Source organism: Lissotriton helveticus, chromosome 1_1 (assembly GCF_964261635.1).
Source record: "Lissotriton helveticus chromosome 1_1, aLisHel1.1, whole genome shotgun sequence".
In the NCBI taxonomy this organism is placed as follows: domain Eukaryota; kingdom Metazoa; phylum Chordata; class Amphibia; order Caudata; family Salamandridae; genus Lissotriton; species Lissotriton helveticus.
This window is the reverse complement of record NC_136057.1, coordinates 1,533,753,755-1,533,769,233: the sequence shown is the minus strand read 5'-3', so window position 1 is coordinate 1,533,769,233 and position 15,479 is coordinate 1,533,753,755.

The following is a 15,479-nucleotide window of genomic DNA, read 5'->3' as shown; positions in this document are numbered from 1 at the left end:
GCAGTGCCCAACAGTGCCCAACAGTATAGGGGGTGGGTGCAGAGGACCCCCAGCAGTGACCAACAGTGCCCAACAGTAGAGGGGTGGGTGCAGAGGACTCCCAGCAGTGCCCAACAGTGCCCAACAGTATAGGGGCTGGGTGCAGAGGACCCCCAGCAGTGCCCAACAGTAGAGAGGGTGGGTGCAGAGGTCCCCCTGCAGTGCCCAACAGTATAGGGGGTGGGTGCAGAGGACCACCAGCAGTGCCCAACAGTAAAGGGGGTGGGTGCAGAGGACTCCCAGCAGTTCCCAACAGTGCCCAACAGTAGAGGGGGTGGGTGCAGAGAACCCCCAGCAATGCCCAACAGTGCCCAACAGTATAGGGGGTGGGTGCAGAGGACCCCCAGCAGTGCCCAACAGTGCCCAACAGTATAGGGGGTAGGTGCAGAGGACCCCCAGCAGTGCCCATCAGTGCCCAACAGTATAGGGGTGGGTGCAGAGGACCCCCAGCAGTGCCCAACAGGGCCCAACAGTAGAGGGGTGGGTGCAGAGGACCCCCAGCAGTGCCCAACAGTAGAGGGGGTGGGTGCAGAGGACTCCCAGCAGTGCCCAACAGTAGAGGAGGTGGGTGCAGAGGACTCCCAGCACTGCCCAATAGTGCCCAACAGTATAGGGGCTGAGTGCAGAGGACCCCCAGCAGTGCCCAACAGTAGAGGGGGTGTGTGCAGAGGACCCCCAGCAGTGCCCAACAGTGCCCAACAGTATAGGGGGTGGGTGCAGAGGACCCCCAGCAGTGCCCAACAGTATAGGGGGTGGGTGCAGAGGACCCCCAGCAGTGCCCAGCAGTGCCCAACAGTAGAGGGGTGGGTGCAGAGGACACACAGCAGTAGAGGGGGTGGGTGCAGAGGACCCCCAGCAGTGCCCAACAGTAGAGGGGGTGGGTGCAGAGGACTCCCAGCAGTGCCCAACAGTAGAGAGGGTGGGTGCAGAGGACTCCCAGCAGTGCCCAACAGTGCCCAACAGTATAGGGGCTGGGTGCAGAGGACCCCCAGCAGTGCCCAACAGTAGAGGGGGTGGGTGCAGAGGACCCCCAGCAGTGCCCAGCAGTGCCCAACAGTAGAGGGGGTGGGTGCAGAGGACCCCCATCAGTGCCCAGCAGTGCCGAACAGTATAGGGGGTGGGGGTAGAGGACCCCCAGCAGTGCCCAGCAGTGCTCAACAGTAGAGGGGGTGGGTGCAGAGGACCCCCAGCAGTGCCCAACAGTGCCCAACAGTATAGTGGGTGGGTGCAGAGGACCTCCAGCAGTGCCCAACAGTAGAGGGGGTGAGTGCAGAGGACTCCCAGCAGTGCCGAACAGTGCCCAACAGTAGAGGGGGTGGGTGCAGAGGACCCCCAGCAGTGCCCAACAGTAGAGGGTTGGGTGCAGAGGACCCCCAGCAGTGCCCAGCAGTGCCCAACAGTAGAGGGGGTGGGTGCAGAGGACTCCCAGCAGTGCACAACAGTGCCCAACAGTAGAGGGGTGGGTGCAGAGGACCCCCAGCAGTGCCCAACAGTAGAGGGGGTGGGTGCAGAGGACCCCCAGCAGTGCCCAACAGTAGAGGGGGTTGGTGCAGAGGACTCCCAGCAGTGCCCAACAGTAGAGGGGGTGGGTGCAGAGGACTGCCAGCAGTGCCCAACAGTGCCCAACAGTATAGGGGCTGGGTGCAGAGGACCCCCAGCCGTGCCCAATAGTACCCAACATTATAGGGGGTGGGTGCAGAGGACCCCCAGCAGTGCCCAACAGTGCCCAACAGTAGAGGGGGTGGGTGTAGAGGACTCCCAGCAGTGCCCAGCAGTAGAGGGGGTGGGTGCAGAGAACTCCCAGCAGTGCCCAACAGTGCCCAACAGTATAGGGGCTGGGTGCAGAGGACTCCCAGCAGTGCCCTCTCACAACCACATGCAGCCTTAAATCTGTGCACACACACAAATATAGATAATTATCAGAAACATTGGGATAGCACAGAGATACCATGGTCCACCTCATTCCCATCAGAAAAATAGACATCTATCACAATACCAAAACATTAAAATCACACAAACTTGTAGGCACACAGCACCTAAAGAAATTCCCTGAAATGCAATAGTTCAGACAAAAAAATCAAAGGTTTTATTCAGCGCCAATCTGCAGAAAAAAAAAATTAAATGAGTCCAGAAACACTGAAGGCCAATAGCCAGTCCAAAACCAAGTCCATTACAGTGGTGACTTTGTGGAGGCTGTCACCCCAAAACTTGCCTGCACATGTTGGACTTAGAGGTCTGTGGACCCATGGGGGCATCATCTGAGTCTGAGTCTGGCACCGCGGGGACAGGAGAGGGAAGGGTATGTGTATGCTGGCATTTACATTTATATTTAGTGGGCGCAGGTGGGCAGGATTCCTCCACAGTGGCAGGGTCAGCGTAAAAGGTAGCAACATATTCAGTGCTGCACACTGCTGCCAGTTCAGACAGGCTACCACCTGAACCCGGGGACACAATGGGAGTGGAGGTTGAGGGCTGTGAGTCAGGTGTATGGTGGCTGTGGGTGGGTGGGTGATGTGTTTCCCCTGTCCCTGTGAGTGTGCGTTCATCCCCCTGAGATTGGGTGAATGGAGGTCTGCGCTTAGACTTATGTGTGGGTGTGCTGGGTGTCTCTGTTGGGGTGTGTGATCTGCGCATCTGGTGGACAGGGATGGGAGAGGGGGATGTGGATGGGTCAGAAGGAGTGGGGGGGATTGACGCTGCAGGATGGCAAGTGCTGCCGTCAGTGCTGAGTCCATGGACGCCAAACTCCGACGTTGATCAGACATGTCAGCTGACATGCCCTCCATGAATGACAACAACTGTGTCATTATTTGTGTTTAGCCACGGAGGACAGTCAGCATTGACGCCTGACCAACTTGAATCAGCCGGAGTAGGTCAACAGACTCAGCACTGAGGGCAGCAGGGGAAACAGGGGCAGGGGCTGCAGTGCCGGGGACAAAGGAGACACAGGGGTAGAACGGACTCTAAGGCCCCTAACAACTGGGAGGGTGGAGATGGGTCTGGAGGAGGAGGGGACAGACATAGAGTCAGATTCCGAGCCGTCTGCATGGTAGGAGGTGTCGTGCTAATGAGGTCTGGCCGGCTGACTCCCCTCACCCTCTGTGCCACTGCCTCCCTCCGACTCCTCGAAGCTGGTGGCAGTGTTGCTGGGTCCCTCTGTCCATTCTGTGTCTGTGTCTCCTCCAGGTTGTGGTGATGATGCTGTTGGCAACGAGAAAAAGAACAATATATCAGTCACCTCTCCCCATCATACATATCAGCATGAAAAAATGTTGCGCCATTTCTAATCATGGCATGCATCATGAGTCACATGCCACATAACTCTGCACATATCTAAGTCTCCTAATGCGCAATTGTAAGAGACACAAAGCTCATTGTAGCCACAGAGCAAAGTCACAAACCAGGCCAAAACTTGGATTACAGTCACAATGATGAGCCACTGCTTGTCAACAGGAGAGGAGTTAAGCAATCATCTCTGGGAGCCAATAACATTTCCTGTAAATCCTACAATGACTATCTTCTCCAGCAGTACAGCCTAAGTGCATAGTGACAAGTCCACATCAGATATTACATCCTCAGCACACCACTGACAAGGCTAAACAGTTTGTCCCATCACACCTGCCATGCACAACATCCCAAACACTCCGTCAATGTGAGTAATACTGCCTAAGTAGTAGAAAATATGAATCTGGCTCTCAATAACTGGAAACCTCTAAAAACTAATCCAAGGTCACATTGTTTCGCTGCACAATCAATATTTGTCCCAAAGAACCTGCTACATTTCTTGTGAATATGCACACATGCACTGCCCAGTGTGAGTATGCACAAAGCAAAATTAGGATACATGGACAGTGTGCACATGTAGCTAACACAGGAGAAATACAAAGCATACCAAGGACAAAGGCCACTGAAGCAAACCCGTGTAGTACTCGTTGTTGAGACTCATGATCAGTGCCAAGCTATCATGAAGGGCAAGCACAGTGCACCCACCTGTTGAACAGTTAAGGTACCAACAAGTGTCACAGACCCCCCTCCAACATGATGATGTGCTAAGCAATATGCATACTAATACCTTTCTTCCCTAGGAGGACATGCACAAATATGAAATAGAGAAAGCAGGGGGCAAATGTGGAGGAGGGTAAGGGATGTAAAAGAGCATTAGCTTAAAAAGGGGCATTGAAATTACAATGCATTAAGTGCCTGTCTGACCACACCACCCCCACTGTGGGAATGTCACCAGGCTCACAAACACTGCAGGTAGCATGTGACACACATGACAGCAAACAGACATGTACCTACCCCCTCCTTGCTGCTGTCCCTACTGCATCTGCCTATGGAGGTCAGGGAAAATGACGGCCAGGACCCGGAGTAGGTTGGGGGTGAGGTGATGCGTGCCTCCATGCCGGCGTGGAGCCTCCAGCTTAAGCTGCACCCGGGCGATGCGGCGGGTCCAGCACCTGGTGTCCTGCCACCTCTTGCGTATGTTCCGGACCCTGCGGTGTGGTCCCCCCTCAGACCTCACATCCCTGATGGCCCTGGCAATGTCCAGCCAGATGTCCCCTTTCTCATGGTAGATACCTGTCAGGAATAAAAAGTGAAAGTACATCAGTACACCTGCTCCATGTCCCAAAGACCCACACTTGCCCCACATTGATGATAACAACAGGGCAGAGGATGCAGACAGGACTAGTATCATTGTTCATGTGAATGTGGTCTGTAAGCAAACACCAATGGACTACATGCCTGTGAAAGGCAACTGATGCCCTAGGACTTTCAAACCACTCACTGAGCATGGCTAACACTGAACTAGCTATGTTTTTTCATGGTGGTGTCCAGCACGTGACATGCTGGCACATATTTTTTTAAACAAAATAGAGGAGTATCTCCTGCAGATTATAGGGTCAATAGTCTGGAGGATAGATTAAATGGCATAAAAGGAAAAAATGTCCTTTTCTTTAAAACCCCTCACTCACCAGCCTGGCGGTGACATGCTTCATCATCGGGGTCCACTCTGGTGGCCTAGCGTCACCAGGGTGTGCTTCGACACCTGAACTACAGTGGAGCGGGTTTGACTGTAGGTGCAAAAAGAATTTATGTTAAAAATTGTCCTGGTTTAACTCAAAAATGATTTTATTATAGAGTAACTGAACAATGTTAAAAATAATAGTGAGATGGTAGTAGGCAAGTTACGACCGACTCATCTCTATATGTGTTGGTTGTGCATTGGTCGACATGTTTCTACCAAAGGGACAGTGCCCGGTTTCTTCAGGACCAAAAAACAGGTGGACGGGAGGTGTGGGCCCCCTAAAAGGCTCACCCTACCCTGATCCCCTGTTGAACCCACCGGCAAATTTCTCGGGGTGTGTGTGCTCAACTAAATAAGTGAGCAGACAAGAGAAAAAAGAGACCTGTGGAGAGAAAGGAATAAAAGCAGGTTTCAATTTTGAACATATTTACTATCCTGTTACGTCGTGGAGTGTCTCTATTTAGTGAAATATCATGCCATATAGATATCATGTTAACCCTCCGGGTGAGATAAAGTGGCATCCGAAGATGCTGAGCATAATCGATTGATCAATATGTGCGTGCATCGCTACCTGCGTTGTGCTTGTCGTGATTACATGCCATCTAGGCGGCGTACTTATCCGCTTGTGATTAACACAGCAATCGGGGTGATGGGGCTGTGCTTTTTGTCAGACTAGTCACCTTGGTGCGCTTAGTAAATAGTGGCTATGAGCAAAAAATGCTATGGTAGCGTGCGCTTAGATCATATTTAGTCGTTCTGTTTTGTGAAATTAACCGTAACAATGAACGTACATAACTAACAAACATTTAACATTTAAAGTACACATGGGCATGGTGGCGTGAGTTCAGGCTTACTTAATTGAGAGCTCTGATGCGCTTCATCGGGCAGGGCGTAGGCTCTTCGCAACAGATAAACACATTCTGCAATTGCGGAATATATAGGAAAAAGGGTTTGAGCGTGTGGCCCGGGTAGCGGAAAGAGAGCGCAAGGGGGACCGTTCCGAGTGAGAGTCTCGGAAGGTTCAGCGCGTCCGCTGCGAGGGGTATGGGTTACTTACAGTTTTCCGGCAAAGCGATTAGCTAGAGACCTACTGCCATGGTTCCCTGCTCGGCTAGTAGAGCCGTTCTCTGCCAGTTGTAATTGTAGGCGTCAGCCGCTTCCGGGGTGGGCGCGGCCGAGCGCACGTCTGGGGCATGGTCACGTGAGCACGCGTGCTGACGCTGCTGTGTGCTGGCACACCCCTTCAGGAGGTAAACAAACACTCGTGAGAGCGTGAGAGAAGGCGCACATGGGGAATTTGAATAAAGGAGTGGCTGTCCTATACGGACAGGGGAGGAGAGAAGAACTGGCTAACAGGCAGTGCCAGTTAGGGAAGTTGCGTGAAGATCTGGGGGTGGCTGTGAGTTAAAGGGGACATAGGAAATTACCTAGTCGGTGCATTTTACATTAGGGATGTGAAATAAAGACTTCAAGTCGGTGCATATTGCACTAGGGATCTTAAAATGAGGTTATTGCCCTGCTCTTTCAGGGAAAAGGAAAGGCTTTCAGGAAGTGCCGCTTTGGGAATGGGGCAATATCTTGGCGCATACTACAGAGAGAGAGGGTGTGTCTCAGCTTGGCAGACTCAGAGTCTTGGGTTTTGGAGCCTATCTTAGGGTCGTGGTTGGTTAACAGGAGGAGAAAATTACGCATACTTAGGAGCCCTAAGAGCTCGTGACAAGTGATTGGTTATTTTAAGACAGTGGCCCAAGGAATATTATCGTTAAGGCACGTCTTGTGGCTGGAAACTCTGTAAATCCAACGCTGTTCCTTCTCAAACAGTCGTGCTTGCACATTGGGACCTGGTTGGATTTGCTCGATGACAGTCCATCGCATGTCATTCGGGGTATGGCGTGCCATCAGAAAATGGTCCGTTAGTCTGGTGTTATTCTTCTTGCATCTCACTGTGCTTCGATGTTCTGATATGCGCAGTTTCACTTTCGGGGTTGTCATTCCTATGTAAGGAATCCCACAGGTGCATCTGATCAAGTATATAACATTTGTACTGTTACAGTTTGTGTGTGATCTCTGTACCCATGTTTTTCCTGGTTCGAGATCCTTCGGTTCTCACATAAAATTTTGGCGGCGATACATAGATGATATCTTCACCATATGGCAAGGGTCACGAGAGACACTAATGTCATTCATCACTTGGCTGAACACCTGTGATCCAAATTTACGATTCACACACAGTATTGACACAAACAAGATGGTGTTCCTGGACATAGTAATCCAAAAAGAAAATGAGAGCTTGATAACCAAAACACACTTCAAGCCAACTGCAAAAAATAACCTCCTGAGATTTGACAGTTTCCATCCTCGCCCACTCAGGGAAAACTTACCCTATGGACAGTACTTGCGACTCAGAAGGAACTGCAGCAAAATAACTGACTACAAGAAACAGGCGCAAGATCTCACTATCAAACTCACCAGTCGAGGCTACCCTCAGACAATCATCAACAAATGTCAGAAACGAGCAAGGAACCAACCGCGAGAAGCTCTACTTGAGGACACAGCCAGAAATATGGAAAACATTCCACTCACATGTGTCACAACATATAATGCAGCATCAAATCAAGTGAGTAAAAGCATACGAAAACACTGGTCTATACTCTGCACTGGCAAATTCAATTGGGAAAAACCCCTGTTCTCGTACAAAAAGGCACGCAGCCTGAAGGACAGCTTGGTCAACACCCGGCCAAGAAATACAGCCAACGACACTAACCCTACTATCACTGCAATATGGGGGCTCCCACCAGTTACCGGACATTCCAGATGCGGGGACTGTAGCGTCTGCCACCTTACTACCAACACAAAAACCCTGGATCTCGAACCAGGAAAAACATGGGTACAGAGATCACACACAAACTGTAACAGTACAAATGTTATATACTTGATCAGATGCACCTGTGGGATTCCTTACATAGGAATGACAACCCGGAAAGTGAAACTGCGCATATCAGAACATCGAAGCACAGTGAGATGCAAGAAGAATAACACCAGACTAACGGACCATTTTCTGATGGCACGCCATACCCCGAATGACATGCGATGGACTGTCATCGAGCAAATCCAACCAGGTCCCAATGTGCAAGCACGACTGTTTGAGAAGGAACAGCGTTGGATTTACAGAGTTTCCAGCCACAAGACGGGCCTTAACGATAATATTCCTTGGGGCACCATCTTAAAATAACCAATCACTTGTCACGAGCTCTTAGGGCTCCTAAGTATGCGTAATTTTCTCCTCCTGTTAACCAACCACGACCCTAAGATAGGCTCCAAAACCCAAGACTCTGAGTCTGCCAAGCTGAGACACACCCTCTCTCTCTGTAGTATGCGCCAAGATATTGCCCCATTCCCAAAGCGGCACTTCCTGAAAGCCTTTCCTTTTCCCTGAAAGAGCAGGGCAATAACCTCATTTTAAGATCCCTAGTGCAATATGCACCGACTTGAAGTCTTTATTTCACATCCCTAATGTAAAATGCACCGACTAGGTAATTTCCTATGTCCCCTTTAACCTACAGCCACCCCCAGATCTTCGCGCAATTTCCCTAACTGGCACTGCCTGTTAGCCAGTTCTTCTCTCCTCCCCTGTCCGTATAGGACAGCCACTCCTTTATTCAAATTCCCCATGTGCGCCTTCTCTCACGCTCTCACGAGTGTTTGTTTACCTCCTGAAGGGGTGTGCCAGCACACAGCAGCGTCAGCACGCGTGCTCACGTGACCACGCCCCAGACGTGCGCTCGGCCGCGCCCACCCCGGAAGCGGCTGACGCCTACAATTACAACTGGCAGAGAACGGCTCTACTAGCCGAGCAGGGAACCATGGCAGTAGGTCTCTAGCTAATCGCTTTGCCAGAAAACTGTAAGTAACCCATACCCCTCGCAGCGGACGCGCTGAACCTTCCGAGACTCTCACTCGGAACGGTCCCCCTTGCGCTCTCTTTCCGCTACCCGGGCCACACGCTCAAACCCTTTTTCCTATATATTCCGCAATTGCAGAATGTGTTTATCTGTTGCGAAGAGCCTACGCCCTGCCCGATGAAGCGCATCAGAGCTCTCAATTAAGTAAGCCTGAACTCACGCCACCATGCCCATGTGTACTTTAAATGTTAAATGTTTGTTAGTTATGTATGTTCATTGTTACGGTTAATTTCACGAAACAGAACGACTAAATATGATCTAAGCGCACGCTACCATAGCACTTTTTGCTCATAGCCACTATTTACTAAGCGCACCAAGGTGACTAGTCTGACAAAAAGCACAGCCCCATCACCCCGATTGCTGTGTTAATCACAAGCGGATAAGTACGCCGCCTAGATGGCATGTAATCACGACAAGCACAACGCAGGAAGCGATGCACGCACATATTGATCAATCGATTATGCTCAGCATCTTTGGATGCCACTTTATCTCACCCGGAGGGTTAACATGATATCTATATGGCATGATATTTCACTAAATAGAGACACTCCACGACGTAACAGGATAGTAAATATGTTCAAAATTGAAACCTGCTTTTATTCCTTTCTCTCCACAGGTCTCTTTTTTTCTCTTGCCTGCTCACTTATTTAGTTGAGCACACACACCCCGAGCAATTTGCCGGTGGGTTCAACAGGGGATCAGGGTAGGGTGAGCCTTTTAGTGGGCCCACACCTCCCGTCCACCTGTTTTTTGGTCCTGAAGAAACCGGGCACTGTCCCTTTGGTAGAAACATGTCGACCAATGCACAACCAACACATATAGAGATGAGTCGGTCGTAACTTGCCTACTACCATCTCACTATTATTTTTAACATTGTTCAGTTACTCTATAATAAAATCATTTTTGAGTTAAACCAGGACAATTTTTAACATAAATTCTTTTTGCACCTACAGTCAAACCCGCTCCACTGTAGTTCAGGTGTCGAAGCACACCCTGGTGACGCTAGGCCACCAGGGTGGACCCCGATGATGAAGCATGTCACCGCCAGGCTGGTGAGTGAGGGGTTTTAAAGAAAAGGAAATTTTTTCCTTTTATGCCATTTAATCTATCCTCCAGACTATTGACCCTATAATCTGCAGGAGATACTCCTCTATTTTGTTTCAAAAAATACTCGCCCAAGGGGAATAGGAGTAATCCTGGTCCACAACTGGATACTCGTGGACAAACCCTTACTCTCTCCTTTGATTATCACACATGCTGGCACATATCCCACGACACCTAAGAACTCTAAGCAGACCACACACTCTCAAGTGAATGTACTTAGCACAATGGCGGTAAGCAGTACACAAGATTTAGATACATCATTCACTGCATGGTAGATATTTTTATGTACACACCAGGCACTCACTCTGAAGTACATTGCATCTCTCTGTCCCATAAATACACAATGGCTGTAGTCACACTCACACATTAAGCACTCACCTGATCCCCTGGTTTCCCATACAGCTTGCATCCAGCAGGGCCTGGTTGTCCTCCTCACTGAATGCAGGTGCCCTCTCCATGTCCAGCAAAATCAGGGTCCAGGGAATGCAGAGACTGCAGCAGTGTTGTCCACTCAAATATTGTGCAGGCAAGTGCCCTCTCACAGCCACATGCAGCCTTGAATCTGTGCTGCTGAGGGGCTGTCATTCTCAGGAAGACAGTGTGATAGGGCACATCACTTTGCATCTTATGTTTCATCCAATCCCATTACACATAAGGCCCTGACACACATTTGCATGGTTTGAAAGTTTAGCTCTAGCTTCACAACAAACATAGCAACATTGTATACTTTTGGCCAACTGAATTTTGCAGGACACCTGTAGCACACTCAAATATCAGTTTCCTTGACAACCAGCCTGCATTCAGTGCATCCAACTCGTCCCCTACGTGTTCCCTATGTATTTTCAGGCATCGACACACAAGTACGGTGCGTGAATCGTTGCAAACGCCATGTTTCGATAGTGATACGACCCATACACCCGCACGCGCCAATGGGGTACGCTCCTGACTTGTATCGCGTATAGGCACAATGCATTGGTGAGACGACCCGTACACCCGCACGCACCAGTGGGGTACGCTCCACACGCGTATAGACTCAATGCATTGGTGAGACGACCCGTACACCCGCACGCACCAGTGGGGTACGCTCCTGACTTGTATCGCGTACAGGCACAATGCATTGGTAAGATGACCCGTACACCCGCACGCACCAGTGGGGTACGCTCCACACGCGTATGGACACAATTATTGGTAAGACGACCCGTACACCTGCACGCACCAGTGGGGTACGCTCCTGACTTGTATCGCGTATAGGCACAATGCATTGGTGAGACGACCCGTACACCCGCACGCACCAGTGGGGTACGCTCCACACGCGTATGGACACAATGCATTGGTGAGGCGATCCTTACACCCGCACGCACCAGTGGGGTACGCTCCTTACTTGTATCGCGTATAGGCACAATGCATTGGTGAGACAACCCGTACACCCGCACGCACCAGCCGGGTACGCTCCACACGCATATGGACACAATGCATTGGTGAGACGACCCATACACCCGCACGCACCAGTGGGGTACGCTCCACACGCGTATGGACAAAATGCATTGGTGAGACGACCCGTACACCCGCATGCACCAGTGGGGTACGCTCCACACACGTATGGACACAATGCATTGGTGATATGACCCGTACACCCGCACCCACCAGTGGGGTACGCTCCTGACTTGTATCGAGTATAGGCCCAATGCATTGGTGAGATGACACGTACACCCACATGCACCAGTGGGGTACGCTCCACACGCGTATGGACACAATGCATTGGTGAGACAACCCGTACACCTGCACGCACCGGTGGGGTATGCTCCACACGCATATGGACACAATGCATTGGTGAGACGACCCGTACACCCGCATGCACCAGTGGGGTACGCTCCACACGCGTATAGACACAATGCATTGGTGATATGACACGTACACCCGCATGCACCAGTGGGGTACGCTCCTGACTTGTATCGCATATAGGCACAATGCATTGGTGAGACGACCCGTACACCCGCACGCACCAGTGGGGTATGCTCCACACGCGTATGGACACAATGCATTGGTGAGACAACCCGTACACCCGCACGCACCAGTGGGGTACGCTCCTGACTTGTATCGCGTATAGGCACAATGCATTGGTAAGATGACCCATACACCCGCACGCACCAGTGGGGTACGCTCCACATGCGTATGGACACAATGCATTGGTGAGACGACCCGTACACCCGCACATGCACCAGTGGGGTACACTCCTGACTTGTATCGCGTATAGGCACAATGCATTGGTGAGATGACCCGTACACCCGCAGGCACCATTGGGGTACGCTCGACACGCGTATGGACACAAAGCATTGGTGAGATGACCCATACACCCGCACGCATCAGTGGGGTACGCTCCACACGCGTATATGGACACAATGCATTAGTGAGACGACCCGTACACCCGTACACACCAGTGGGGTACGCTCCACACGCGTATGGACACAATGCATTGGTGATACGACCTGTACACCCGCACGCACCAGTGGGGTACGCTCCTGACTTGTATCGAGTATAGGCACAATGCATTGGTGAGACGACCCGTACACCCGCACGCACTAGTGGGGTACGCTCCACACGCGTATGGACACAATGCATTGGTGAGACTACCCGTACACCCGCACGCACCAGTGGGGTATGCTCCACATGCATATGGACACAATGCATTGGTGAGACGACCCGTACAGCCGCATGCACCAGTGGGGTACGCTCCACACACGTATGGACACAATGCATTGGTGATACGACCCGTACACCCACACGCACCAGTGGGGTACGCTCCTGACCTGTATCGCATATAGGCACAATGCATTGGTGAGACGACCCGTACACCTGCACGCACCAGTGGGGTACGCTCCACACGCGTAGGGACACAATGCATTGGTGAGACGACCCGTACACCCGCACGCACCAGTGGGGTACGCTCCGGACTTGTATCGCGTATAGGCACAATGCATTGGTGAGACGACCCGTACACCCGCACGCACCAATGGGGTATGCTCCACATGCGTAGGGACACAATGCATTGGTGAGACGACCCGTACACCCGCATGCACCAGTGGGGTACTGTGTATCACATGCTCCAGTCAATACATGTGTACAGTGTGTTCCACAGGCTCACGAATGGCACCATTACTATAGTGACAACAGGAAAACACATGGCAGGGATGTGGGTGTGAGTTCATCATGAGGATGTCCATGTATGTATTCGCATGGCTGACCTACATTAGCAGGCCCCCGGTGTGGCACACAGTCAAATAGCAGAGGGCATGTGAACTAGTGGCACTGTTGATGTGTGATGGGCTGTGGAGACATTACATTTGTGACGGGACACTATGTGGTTTACATTACCTTCACACTTGCCACATGAGTAACAAAATGGACATGTAGTCATTCACATGAACACTGTGATGGCACACTCTTCTTTACGGACATCTGTCACATGATACCAGGGAAAGGGGCACTGTCTCACTGTACCAATTTAGGCTTTGCATGACCCTGTGTGACAATGTAATGTGTGTGCCTTGTAATCCATTGGACATGCTGTTTGTATTGGGTAAACGTCATCCTCTATCAGTGCATCTATGATGGCTCTGTGTCGTGATAGCAAGTGTCACACATGTACGCACACCATGCCACAGGGGCATTTCTACAGCTCATGTGTGTGATGGCATCATAGAGCATTTGGCCACAGACATACAAATCTGCATTCAGAGGATGTCTGTGGTGTAGTATTGTAAAATGCTAAACTCATACGCAATATCACTGAAATGCAAACTATAGAGCACATGTGACGTGGGTGTGTTCCGTGCAGTCAGCTGTCTGGATGCGATGACCACCTTCTCATGCAGGTCATGTGACGTGTGTCACTGACGCTATACATTGGTCTGCCAACTCTGACATTGCCAGATTATCTATTGTGTGCATGTCATGTACATTTCACAGACAACAGGGGAATCAGTTATGTGTTAAGAGAGCCAAGTAGTTTGCATAACTGTCCATGATGTATAGCCCACGGCAGGTTCATAAGTGATTTCATGTGTGTTATCAGTGCTGATTGTGCTATGTACATTGTAAAATGTTTAGGCTGATAGTTGTACACTTTTTTCCCCACACATGTCGTGCAGGGCACCCCCTCTGCCAAGGCCATTGCCTGACTTGGATGCCATGAGGGAATGGGATTGCATCCGCCGCTACAGATTTCCACAGAAATTGATTCAGGATTTGACTGACAGGCTGGAACCACACCTACAACCGCGACACAGGTATCCAACTGCGCTGACACCCAAGGTAAAGGTGATGGCAACCCTACATTTCTTTGCCACAGGTACGTTCCAATTCACCATAGGTAATGTGGGGGGGATGTCCCAGACCATGTTTAGTCATGCCCTCTGTGATGTATTAGCTGCTATATTGCAGCACATTGATGATTTCATAAAGTTCCCCACTCCACAAGAGTTGAACAATGTCAAGGGTGCATTCTATGACCTGGGACGCATGCCACATGTAATTGGGTCCATTGATAGGACACATGTTGAACTGGTGCCACCACAGGCTCAGGAGCAGGCCTTCCGCAACCGGAAAGATTACCACTCCATAAATGCCCTGATGGTGTGTCTTGCTAACATGATGATTTCCCATGTTTGTGCACGTTTTCCAGGATCATGCCACGATGCATTCATCATGAGGCAGAGCAGGGTACCACAGATGATGCTGCAGCTGCGCAACCATCGAGCATGTCTTGTTGGTAGGTATACACTGTTACTCATGTATGTCTCAATGTCAATCATCTCTCTCATAGCTACTCATTGCACACTCATTGACATGATGGATTGTTGTAGTAGACGCCGGATATCCGAACATGCCGTGGCTCATGACTCCACTACGCAACCCCAGAACTGCCGCAGACCAGCGTTACAATAATGCACATGGCCAGACACGGCATGTGATAGAGCGTACGCTTGGACTCCAGAAGAGCCGGTTCAGGTGTCTCAACAAGACAGGCAGATCACTACCATACTCCCCGCTCAAGGTGTGTGACATCTTCACTGTGTGCTGCATGCTGCACAACATGGCAGTGGAGGGGGAGGTGCCACTCATCCATGATCCTGATGAAGAGGACCATCCGCCCGTTGAGGACGAAGGCCTTGCCAGGATGCTAGCGACGAGGAGGAGGACGGAGATTTCCGGAGTCAACTCATACGCAACTTCTTCTCATAACAGTGAGTACCTGTATGATAGTGTGCAATCTACCACCATGGAGTGACATATGCAGCATAATGTGTGTCCAGCAGACTGTACACAATATCACTTTGATGTTGGTGGTG